The 13,082-nt window shown below is 34.7% G+C and overlaps 1 non-coding gene across 1 annotated transcript; it reads left to right on the top strand.

Annotated features, from left to right (window-relative positions):
• Positions 1-3,070: 3,070 nt before the first annotated feature.
• On the top strand, positions 3,071-3,143 carry TRNAF-GAA (transfer RNA phenylalanine (anticodon GAA)). Its single transcript has one exon. It is a non-coding gene; the product is annotated as a tRNA-Phe (tRNA).
• The last annotated feature ends 9,939 nt before the right edge of the window (positions 3,144-13,082 follow it).

The following is a 13,082-nucleotide window of genomic DNA, read 5'->3' as shown; positions in this document are numbered from 1 at the left end:
AAGGTTCCTGGTTCAATCCCGGGTTTCGGCATGTTTGAACAGGTGTTTTTTGAAGTGAAAAGCTTGAACTGGAAGTAATTTCAAGATGAACTTCCATAATGTCATCCACCAATTTTTCTTAGCAAAGAAGAATATTCAGCCCCATCTTTCAAATAATCAGAACATTTCATTTAATAACACTGTTCAAAAATACAGGATAAAAAGTGTCCATGATTTCAGTAGTCCGGGCTTGACTCTTTATGCAATTGTAATTATCTCAATGATAAAATTTCTCAGCATTTTGCATCAATGCTTCTATTATAAAATAAAGGTTTTGTGATGGGTGAACATACAGTATAAAAACTGCTATGAAATGCTATGTTTACATTCGAAGCAATCATGATGAAAGGAAAAACTGTTATATAACCTTGTGTAATCTTCCTGGCATGACTCAGTTTGGAGAAAGTTAGGTTGAAGATCCAATGGATTGTTGGCTTTCAATTTCTGGGGCTTTCTCTCTCTTCTACTACAGGAGAGAAGATTAATGAGCCCTAGCCTTCCACTGAACAATAAAACTAAAATTAACAATACTTACCTGCAATGCAGCAGCAGATACTAAGGTGTTCATGATTTTCATGGACTCACCTTAAATTCCAATGAAATTTAGAATGAGAAAGTACCTGTAGCTAATTAAAGCTTATTCATTTGAAATCATTATAGTAATCCGAAATTGTGAATACATTCATCTTCCAAGCTGCCCGAAATAGCTCAGCTGGGAGAGCGTTAGACTGAAGATCTAAAAGTCCCTGATTCGATCCCGGGTTTCGGCATGTTTGAACAGGTGTTTTTTGAAGTGAAAAGCTCGAACTGGAAGTAATTTCAAGATGAAATTCCATAATGTCATCCACCAATTTTTCTTAGCAAAGAAGAATATTCAGCCCCATCTTTCAAATAATCAGAACATTTCATTTAATAACACTGTCCAGAAATACAGGATAAAAAGTGTCCATGATTTCAGTAGTCCAGGCTTGACTCTTTATGCAATTGTAATTATCTCAATGATAAAATTTCTCAGCATTTTGCATCAATGCTTCTATTATAAAATAAAGGTTTTGTGATGGGTGAACATACAGTATAAAAACTGCTATGAAATGCTATGTTTACATTCGAAGCAATCATGATGAAAGGAAAAACTGTTATATAACCTTGTGTAATCTTCCTGGCATGACTCAGTTTGGAGAAAGTTAGGTTAAAGATCCAATGGATTGTTGGCTTTCAATTTCTGGGGCTTTCTCTCTCTTCTACTACAGGAGAGAAGATTAATGAGCCCTAGCCTTCCACTGAACAATAAAACTAAAATTAAGAATACTTACCTGCAATGCAGCAGCAGATACTAAGGTGTTCATGATTTTCATGGACTCACCTTAAATTCCAATGAAATTTAGAATGAGAAATTACCTGTAGCTAATTAAAGCTTATTCATTTGAAATCATTATAGTAATCCGAAATTGTGAATACATTCATCTTCCAAGCTGGCCGAAATAGCTCAGCTGGGAGAGCGTTAGACTGAAGATCTAAAAGTCCTTGGTTCAATCCCGGGTTTCGGCATGTTTGAACAGGTGTTTTTTAAAGTGAAAAGCTCGAACTGGAAGTAATTTCAAGATGAAATTCCATAATGTCATCCACCAATTTTTCTTAGCAAAGAAGAATATTCAGCCCCATCTTTCAAATAATCAGAACATTTCATTTAATAAAACTGTCCAGAAACACAGGATAAAAAGTGTCCATGATTTCAGTAGTCCGGGCTTGACTCTTTATGCAATTGTAATTATCTCAATGATAAAATTTCTCAGCATTTTGCATCAATGCTTCTATTATAAAATAAAGGTTTTGTGATGGGTGAACATACAGTATAAAAACTGCTATGAAATGCTATGTTTACATTCGAAGCAATCATGATGAAAGGAAAAACTGTTATATAACCTTGTGTAATCTTCCTGGCATGACTCAGTTTGGAGAAAGTTAGGTTGAAGATCCAAAGGATTGTTGGCTTTCAATTTCTGGGGCTTTCTCTCTCTTCTACTACAGGAGAGAAGATTAATGAGCCCTAGCCTTCCACTGAACAATAAAACTAAAATTAACAATACTTACCTGCAATGCAGCAGCAGATACTAAGGTGTTCATGATTTTCATGGACTCACCTTAAATTCCAATGAAATTTAGAATGAGAAAGTACCTGTAGCTAATTAAAGCTTATTCATTTGAAATCATTACAGTAATCCGAAATTGTGAATACATTCTTCTTCCAAGCTGGCTGAAATAGCTCAGCTGGGAAAGCGTTAGACTGAAGATCTGAAGGTCCCTGGTTCAATCCCGTGTTTTGGCATGTTTGAACAGGTGTTTTTTGAAGTGAAAAGCTCGAACTGGAAGTAATTTCAAGATGAAATTCCATAATGTCATCCACCAATTTTTCTTAGCAAAGAAGAATATTCAGCCCCATCTTTCAAATAATCATAACATTTCATTTAATAACACTGTCCAGAAACACAGGATAAAAAGTGTCCATGATTTCAGTAGTCCGGGCTTGACTCTTTATGCAATTGTAATTATCTCAATGATAAAATTTCTCAGCATTTTGCATCAATGCTTCTATTATAAAATAAAGGTTTTGTGATGGGTGAACATACAGTATAAAAACTGCTATGAAATGCTATGTTTACATTCGAAGAAATCATGATGAAAGGAAAAACTGTTATATAACCTTGTGTAATCTTCCTGGCATGACTCAGTTTGGAGAAAGTTAGGTTGAAGATCCAAAGGATTGTTGGCTTTCAATTTCTGGGGCTTTCTCTCTCTTCTACTACAGGAGAGAAGATTAATGAGCCCTAGCCTTCCACTGAACAATAAAACTAAATTTAACAATACTTACCTGCAATGCAGCAGCAGATACTAAGGTGTTCATGATTTTCATGGTCTCACCTTAAATTCCAATGAAATTTAGAATGAGAAAGTATCTGTAGCTAATTAAAGCTTATTCATTTGAAATCATTATAGTAATCCGAAATTGTGAATACATTCTTCTTCCAAGCTGGCTGAAATAGCTCAGCTGGGAGAGCGTTAGACTGAAGATCTAAAGGTCCCTGGTTCGATCCCGGGTTTCGGCATGTTTGAACAGGTGTTTTTTGAAATGAAAAGCTCGAACTGGAAGTAATTTCAAGATGAAATTCCATAATGTCATCCACCAATTTTTCTTAGCAAAGAAGAATATTCAGCCCCATCTTTCAAATAATCAGAACATTTAATTTAATAACACTGTCCAGAAATACAGGACAAAAAGTGTCCATGATTTCAGTATTCCAGGCTTGATTCTTTATGCAATTGTAATTATCTCAATGATAAAATTTCTCAGCATTTTGCATCAATGCTTCTATTATAAAATAAAGGTTTTGTGATGGGTGAACATACAGTATAAAAACTGCTATGAAATGCTATGTTTACATTCGAAGCAATCATGAGGAAAGGAAAAACTGTTATATAACCTTGTGTAATCTTCCTGGCATGACTCAGTTTGGAGAAAGTTAGTTTGAAGATCCAAAGGATTGTTGGCTTTCAATTTCTGAGGCTTTCTCTCTCTTCTAGTACAGGAGAGAAGATTAATGAGCCCTAGCCTTCCACTGAACAATAAAACTAAAATTAACAATACTTACCTGCAATGCAGCAGCAGATACTAAGGTGTTCATGATTTTCATGGACTCACCTTAAATTCCAATGAAATTTAGAATGAGAAAGTACCTGTAGCTAATTAAAGCTTATTCATTTGAAATCATTATAGTAATCCGAAATTGTGAATACATTCATCTTCCAAGCTGGCCGAAATAGCTCAGCTGGGAGACCGTTCAACTGAAGATCTAAAGGTCCTTGGTTCGATCCCAGGTTTCGGCATGTTTGAACAGGTGTTTTTTGAAGTGAAAAGCTCGAACTGGAAGTAATTTCAAGATGAAATTCCATAATGTCATCCACCAATTTTTCTTAGCAAAAAAGGATATTCAGCCCCATCTTTCAAATAATCAGAACATTTAATTTAATAACACTGTCTAGAAATACAGGATAAAAAGTGTCCATGATTTCAGTAGTCTGGGCTTGACTCTTTATGCAATTGTAATTATCTCAATGATAAAATTTCTCAGCATTTTGCATCAATGCTTCTATTATAAAATAAAGGTTTTGTGATGGGTGAACATACAGTATAAAAACTGCTATGAAATGCTATGTTTACATTCGAAGCAATCATGATGAAAAGAAAAACTGTTATATAACCTTGTGTAATATTCCTGGCATGACTTGTTTTGAAGAAAGTTAGGTTGAAGATCCAAAGGATTGTTGGCTTTCAATTTCTGGGGCTTTCTCTCTGTTCTACTACAGGAGAGAAGATTAATGAGCCCTAGCCTTCCACTGAATAATAAAACTAAAATTAACAATACTTACCTGCAATGCAGCAGCAGATACTAAGGTGTTCATGATTTTCATGGACTCACCTTAAATTCCAATGAAATTTAGAATGAGAAAGTACCTGTAGCTAATTAAAGCTTATTCATTTGAAATCATTATAGTAATCCGAAATTGTGAATACAGTCACCTTCCAAGCTGGCCGAAATAGCTCAGCTGCGAGAGCGTTAGACTGAAGATCTAAAGGTCCCTGGTTTAATCCCGGGTTTCGGCATGTTTGAACAGGTGTTTTTTTAAGTGAAAAGCTCAAACTGGAAGTAATTTCAAGATGAAATTCCATAATGTCAGCCACCAATTTTTGTTAGCAAAGAAGAATATTCAGCACCATCTTTCAAATAATCAGAACATTTCATTTAATAACACTGTCCAGAAATACAGGATAAAAAGTGTCCATGATTTCAGTAGTCCGGGCTTGACTCTTTATGCAATTGTAATTATCTCAATGATAAAATTTCTCAGCATTTTGCATCAATGCTTATATTATAAAATAAAGGTTTTGTGATGGGTGAACATACAGTATAAAAACTGCTATGAAATGCTATGTTTACATTCGAAGCAATCATGATGAAAGGAAAAACTGTTATATAACCTTGTGTAATCTTCCTGGCATGACTCAGTTTGGAGAAAGTTAGGTTGAAGATCCAAAGGATTGTTGGCTTTCAATTTCTGGGGCTTTCTCTCTCTTCTACTACAGGAGAGAAGATTAATGAGCCCAAGCCTTCCACTGAATAATAAAACTAAAATTAACAATACTTACCTGCAATGCAGCAGCAGATACTAAGGTGTTCATGATTTTCATGGACTCACCTTAAATTCCAATGAAATTCAGAATGAGAAAGTACCTGTAGCTAATTAAAGCTTATTCATTTGAAATCATTATAGTAATCAGAAATTGTAAACATTCACCTTCCAAGCTGGCTGAAATAGCTCAGCTGGGAGAGTGTTAGACTGAAGATCTAAAGGTCCCTGGTTCGATCCTGGGTTTTGGCATGTTTGAACAGGTGTTTTTTTAAGTGAAAAGCTCAAACTGGAAGTAATTTCAAGATGAAATTCCATAATGTCATCCACCAATTTTTCTTAGCAAAGAAGAATATTCAGCCCCATCTTTCAAATAATCAGAACATTTCATTTAATAACACTGTCCAGAAATACAGGATAAAAAGTGTCCATGATTTCAGTAGTCCGGGCTTGACTCTTTATGCAATTGTAATTATCTCAATGATAAAATTTCTCAGCATTTTGCATCAATGCTTCTATTATAAAATAAAGGTTTTGAGATGGGTGAACATACAGTATAAAAACTGCTATGAAATGCTATGTTTACATTCGAAGCAATCATGATGAAAGGAAAAACTGTTATATAACCTTGTGTAATCTTCCTGGCATGACTCAGTTTGGAGAAAGTTAGGTTGAAGATCCAAAGGATTGTTGGCTTTCAATTTCTGGGGCTTTCTCTCTCTTCTACTACAGGAGAGAAGATTAATGAGCCCTAGCCTTCCACTGAATAATAAAACTAAAATTAACAATACTTACCTGCAGTACAGCAGCAGATACTAAGGTGTTCATGATTTTCATGGACTCACCTTAAATTCCAATGAAATTTAGAATGAGAAAGTACCTGTAGCTAATTAAAGCTTATTTATTTGAAATCATTATAGTAATCCGAAATTGTGAATACATTCACCTTCCAAGCTGGCCGAATTAGCTCAGCTGGGAGAGCGTTAGACTGAAGATCGAAAGGATCCTGGTTCGATCTTGGGTTTTGGCATGTTTGAACAGGTGTTTTTTTAAGTGAAAAGCTCAAACTGGAAGTAATTTCAAGATGAAATTCCATAATGTCATCCACCAATTTTTCTTAGCAAAGAAGAATATTCAGCCCCATCTTTCAAATAATCAGAACATTTCATTTAATAACACTGTCCAGAAATACAGGATAAAAAGTGTCCATGATTTCAGTAGTCCGGGCTTGACTCTTTATGCAATTGTAATTATCTCAATGATAAAATTTCTCAGCATTTTGCATCAATGCTTCTATTATAAAATAAAGGTTTTGTGATGGGTGAACATACAGTTTAAAAACTGCTATGAAATGCTATGTTTACATTCGAAGCAATCATGATGAAAGGAAAAACTGTTATATAACCTTGTGTAATCTTCCTGGCATGACTCAGTTTGGAGAAAGTTAGGTTGAAGATCCAAAGGATTGTTGGCTTTCAATTTCTGGGGCTTTCTCTCTCTTCTACTACAGGAGAGAAGATTAATGAGCCCTAGCCTTCCACTGAATAATAAAACTAAAATTAACAATACTTACCTGCAATGCAGCAGCAGATACTAAGGTGTTCATGATTTTCATGGACTCACCTTAAATTCCAATGAAATTCAGAATGAGAAAGTACCTGTAGCTAATTAAAGCTTATTCATTTGAAATCATTATAGTAATCAGAAATTGTAAACATTCACCTTCCAAGCTGGCTGAAATAGCTCAGCTGGGAAAGCGTTAGACTGAAGATCTAAAGGTCCCTGGTTCGATCCTGGGTTTTGGCATGTTTGAACAGGTGTTTTTTTAAGTGAAAAGCTCAAACTGGAAGTAATTTCAAGATGAAATTCCATAATGTCATCCACCAATCTTTCTTAGCAAAGAAGAATATTCAGCCCCATCTTTCAAATAATCAGAACATTTCATTTAATAACACTGTCCAGAAATACAGGATAAAAAGTGTCCATGATTTCAGTAGTCCAGGCTTGACTCTTTATGCAATTGTAATTATCTCAATGATAAAATTTCTCAGCATTTTGCATCAATGCTTCTATTATAAAATAAAGGTTTTGTGATGGGTGAACATACAGTATAAAAACTGCTATGAAATGCTATGTTTACATTCGAAGCAATCATGATGAAAGGAAAAACTGTTATATAACCTTGTGTAATCTTCCTGGCATGACTCAGTTTGGAGAAAGTTAGGTTGAAGATCCAAAGGATTGTTGGCTTTCAATTTCTGGGGCTTTCTCTCTCTTCTACTACAGGAGAGAAGATTAATGAGCCCAAGTCTTCCACTGAATAATAAAACTAAAATTAACAATACTTACCTGCAATGCAGCAGCAGATACTAAGGTGTTCTTGATTTTCATGGACTCACCTTAAATTCCAATGAAATTCAGAATGAGAAAGTACCTGTAGCTAATTAAAGCTTATTCATTTGAAATCATTATAGTAATCAGAAATTGTAAACATTCACCTTCCAAGCTGGCTGAAATAGCTCAGCTGGGAAAGCGTTAGACTGAAGATCTAAAGGTCCCTGGTTTGATCCTGGGTTTTGGCATGTTTGAACAGGTGTTTTTTTAAGTGAAAAGCTCAAACTGGAAGTAATTTCAAGATGAAATTCCATAATGTCATCCACCAATTTTTCTTAGCAAAGAAGAATATTCAGCCCTATCTTTCAAATAATCAGAACATTTCATTTAATAACACTGTCCAGAAACACAGGATAAAAAGTGTCCATGATTTCAGTAGTCCGGGCTTGACTCTTTATGCAATTGTAATTATCTCAATGATAAAATTTCTCAGCATTTTGCATCAATGCTTCTATTATAAAATAAAGGTTTTGTGATGGGTGAACATACAGTATAAAAACTGCTATGAAATGCTATGTTTACATTCGAAGCAATCATGATGAAAGGAAAAACTGTTATATAACCTTGTGTAATCTTCCTGGCATGACTCAGTTTGGAGAAAGTTAGGTTGAAGATGCAAAGGATTGTTGGCTTTCAATTTCTGGGGCTTTCTCTCTCTTCTACTACAGGAGAGAAGATTAATGAGCCCTAGCCTTCCACTGAATAATAAAACTAAAATTAACAATACTTACCTGCAATGCAGCAGCAGATACTAAGGTGTTCATGATTTTCATGGACTCACCTTAAATTCCAATGAAATTTAGAATGAGAAAGTACCTGTAGCTAATTAAAGTTTATTAATTTGAAATCATTATAGTAATCCGAAATTGTGAATACATTCACCTTCCAAGCTGGCCGAAATAGCTCAGCTGGGAGAGCGTTAGACTGAAGATCTAAAGGTCCCTGGTTCGATCCTGGGTTTTGGCATGTTTGAACAGGTGTTTTTTTAAGTGAAAAGCTCAAACTGGAAGTAATTTCAAGATGAAATTCCATAATGTCATCCACCAATTTTTCTTAGCAAAGAAGAATATTCAGCCCCATCTTTCAAATAATCATAACATTTCATTTAATAACACTGTCCAGAAATACAGGATAAAAAGTGTCCATGATTTCAGTAGTCCGGGCTTGACTCTTTATGCAATTGTAATTATCTCAATGATAAAATTTCTCAGCATTTTGCATCAATGCTTCTATTATAAAATAAAGGTTTTGTGATGGGTGAACATACAGTATAAAAACTGCTATGAAATGCTATGTTTACATTCGAAGCAATCATGATGAAAGGAAAAACTGTTATATAACCTTGTGTAATCTTCCTGGCATGACTCAGTTTGGAGAAAGTTAGGTTGAAGATCCAAAGGATTGTTGGCTTTCAATTTCTGGGGCTTTCTCTCTCTTCTACTACAGGAGAGAAGATTAATGAGCCCAAGCCTTCCACTGAATAATAAAACTAAAATTAACAATACTTACCTGCAATGCAGCAGCAGATACTAAGGTGTTCATGATTTTCATGGACTCACCTTAAATTCCAATGAAATTCAGAATGAGAAAGTACCTGTAGCTAATTAAAGCTTATTCATTTGAAATCATTATAGTAATCAGAAATTGTAAACATTCACCTTCCAAGCTGGCTGAAATAGCTCAGCTGGGAAAGCGTTAGACTGAAGATCTAAAGGTCCCTGGTTCAATCCTGGGTTTTGGCATGTTTGAACAGGTGTTTTTTTAAGTGAAAAGCTCAAACTGGAAGTAATTTTAAGATGAAATTCCATAATGTCATCCACCAATTTTTCTTAGCAAAGAAGAATATTCAGCCCTATCTTTCAAATAATCAGAACATTTCATTTAATAACACTGTCCAGAAACACAGGATAAAAAGTGTCCATGATTTCAGTAGTCCGGGCTTGACTCTTTATGCAATTGTAATTATCTCAATGATAAAATTTCTCAGCATTTTGCATCAATGCTTCTATTATAAAATAAAGGTTTTGTGATGGGTGAACATACAGTATAAAAACTGCTATGAAATGCTATGTTTACATTCGAAGCAATCATGATGAAAGGAAAAACTGTTATATAACCTTGTGTAATCTTCCTGGCATGACTCAGTTTGGAGAAAGTTAGGTTGAAGATTCAAAGGATTGTTGGCTTTCAATTTCTGGGGCTTTCTCTCTCTTCTACTACAGGAGAGAAGATTAATGAGCCGAAGCCTTCCACTGAATAATAAAACTAAAATTAACAATACTTACCTGCAATGCAGCAGCAGATACTAAGGTGTTCATGATTTTCATGGACTCACCTTAAATTCCAATGAAATTCAGAATGAGAAAGTACCTGTAGCTAATTAAAGCTTATTCATTTGAAATCATTATAGTAATCAGAAATTGTAAACATTCACCTTCCAAGCTGGCTGAAATAGCTCAGCTGGGAAAGCGTTAGACTGAAGATCTAAAGGTCCCTGGTTCAATCCTGGGTTTTGGCATGTTTGAACAGGTGTTTTTTTAAGTGAAAAGCTCAAACTGGAAGTAATTTCAAGATGAAATTCCATAATGTCATCCACCAATTTTTCTTAGCAAAGAAGAATATTCAGCCCTATCTTTCAAATAATCAGAACATTTCATTTAATAACACTGTCCAGAAACACAGGATAAAAAGTGTCCATGATTTCAGTAGTCCGGGCTTGACTCTTTATGCAATTGTAATTATCTCAATGATAAAATTTCTCAGCATTTTGCATCAATGCTTCTATTATAAAATAAAGGTTTTGTGATGGGTGAACATACAGTATAAAAACTGCTATGAAATGCTATGTTTACATTCGAAGCAATCATGATGAAAGGAAAAACTGTTATATAACCTTGTGTAATCTTCCTGGCATGACTCAGTTTGGAGAAAGTTAGGTTGAAGATTCAAAGGATTGTTGGCTTTCAATTTCTGGGGCTTTCTCTCTCTTCTACTACAGGAGAGAAGATTAATGAGCCCTAGCCTTCCACTGAATAATAAAACTAAAATTAACAATACTTACCTGCAATGCAGCAGCAGATACTAAGGTGTTCATGATTTTCATGGACTCACCTTAAATTCCAATGAAATTTAGAATGAGAAAGTACCTGTAGCTAATTAAAGTTTATTCATTTGAAATCATTATAGTAATCCGAAATTGTGAATACACTCACCTTCCAAACTGGCCGAAATAGCTCAGCTGGGAGAGTGTTAGACTGAAGATTTAAAGGTCCCTGGTTCAATCCCAGGTTTCGGCATGTTTGAACAGGTTTTTTTTTAAGTGAAAAGCTCAAACTGGAAGTAATTTCAAGATGAAATTCCATAATGTCATCCACCAATTTTTCTTAGCAAAGAAGAATATTCAGCCCTATCTTTCAAATAATCAGAACATTTCATTTAATAACACTGTCCAGAAACACAGGATAAAAAGTGTCCATGATTTCAGTAGTGCGGGCTTGACTCTTTATGCAATTGTAATTATCTCAATGATAAAATTTCTCAGCATTTTGCATCAATGCTTCTATTATAAAATAAAGGTTTTGTGATGGGTGAACATACAGTATAAAAACTGCTATGAAATGCTATGTTTACATTCGAAGCAATCATGATGAAAGGAAAAACTGTTATATAACCTTGTGTAATCTTCCTGGCATGACTCAGTTTGGAGAAAGTTAGGTTGAAGATTCAAAGGATTGTTGGCTTTCAATTTCTGGGGCTTTCTCTCTCTTCTACTACAGGAGAGAAGATTAATGAGCCCTAGCCTTCCACTGAATAATAAAACTAAAATTAACAATACTTACCTGCAATGCAGCAGCAGATACTAAGGTGTTCATGATTTTCATGGACTCACCTTAAATTCCAATGAAATTCAGAATGAGAAAGTACCTGTAGCTAATTAAAGCTTATTCATTTGAAATCATTATAGTAATCAGAAATTATAAACATTCACCTTCCAAGCTGGCTGAAATAGCTCAGCTGGGAAAGCGTTAGACTGAAGATCTAAAGGTCCCTGGTTCGATCCTGGGTTTTGGCATGTTTGAACAGGTGTTTTTTTAAGTGAAAAGCTCAAACTGGAAGTAATTTCAAGATGAAATTCCATAATGTCATCCACCAATTTTTCTTAGCAAAGAAGAATATTCAGCCCTATCTTTCAAATAATCAGAACATTTCATTTAATAACACTGTCCAGAAACACAGGATAAAAAGTGTCCATGATTTCAGTAGTCCGGGCTTGACTCTTTATGCAATTGTAATTATCTCAATGATAAAATTTTTCAGCATTTTGCATCAATGCTTCTATTATAAAATAAAGGTTTTGTGATGGGTGAACATACAGTATAAAAACTGCTATGAAATGCTATGTTTACATTCGAAGCAATCATGATGAAAGGAAAAACTGTTATATAACCTTGTGTAATCTTCCTGGCATGACTCAGTTTGGAGAAAGTTAGGTTGAAGATTCAAAGGATTGTTGGCTTTAAATTTCTGGGGCTTTCTCTCTCTTCTACTACAGGAGAGAAGATTAATGAGCCCTAGCCTTCCACTGAATAATAAAACTAAAATTAACAATACTTACCTGCAATGCAGCAGCAGATACTAAGGTGTTCATGATTTTCATGGACTCACCTTAAATTCCAATGAAATTTAGAATGAGAAAGTACCTGTAGCTAATTAAAGTTTATTCATTTGAAATCATTATAGTAATCCGAAATTGTGAATACACTCACCTTCCAAGCTGGCCGAAATAGCTCAGCTGGGAGAGTGTTAGACTGAAGATTTAAAGGTCCCTGGTTCAATCCCAGGTTTCGGCATGTTTGAACAGGTTTTTTTTTAAGTGAAAAGCTCAAACTGGAAGTAATTTCAAGATGAAATTCCATAATGTCATCCACCAATCTTTCTTAGCAAAGAAGAATATTCAGCCCCATCTTTCAAATAATCAGAACATTTCATTTAATAACACTGTCCAGAAATACAGGATAAAAAGTGTCCATGATTTCAGTAGTCCAGGCTTGACTCTTTATGCAATTGTATCTATCTCAATGATAAAATTTCTCAGCATTTTGCATCAATGCTTCTATTATAAAATAAAGGTTTTGTGATGGGTGAACATACAGTATAAAAACTGCTATGAAATGCTATGTTTACATTCGAAGCAATCATGATGAAAGGAAAAACTGTTATATAACCTTGTGTAATCTTCCTGGCATGACTCAGTTTGGAGAAAGTTAGGTTGAAGATTCAAAGGATTGTTGGCTTTCAATTTCTGGGGCTTTCTCTCTCTTCTACTACAGGAGAGAAGATTAATGAGCCCTAGCCTTCCACTGAATAATAAAACTAAAATTAACAATACTTACCTGCAATGCAGCAGCAGATACTAAGGTGTTCATGATTTTCATGGACTCACCTTAAATTCCAATGAAATTCAG

The sequence above is a fragment of the Mixophyes fleayi genome, chromosome 3 (assembly GCF_038048845.1).
Source record: "Mixophyes fleayi isolate aMixFle1 chromosome 3, aMixFle1.hap1, whole genome shotgun sequence".
Lineage (NCBI taxonomy): Eukaryota > Metazoa > Chordata > Amphibia > Anura > Limnodynastidae > Mixophyes > Mixophyes fleayi.
This window is presented reverse-complemented; position numbering and strand designations above follow the sequence as displayed.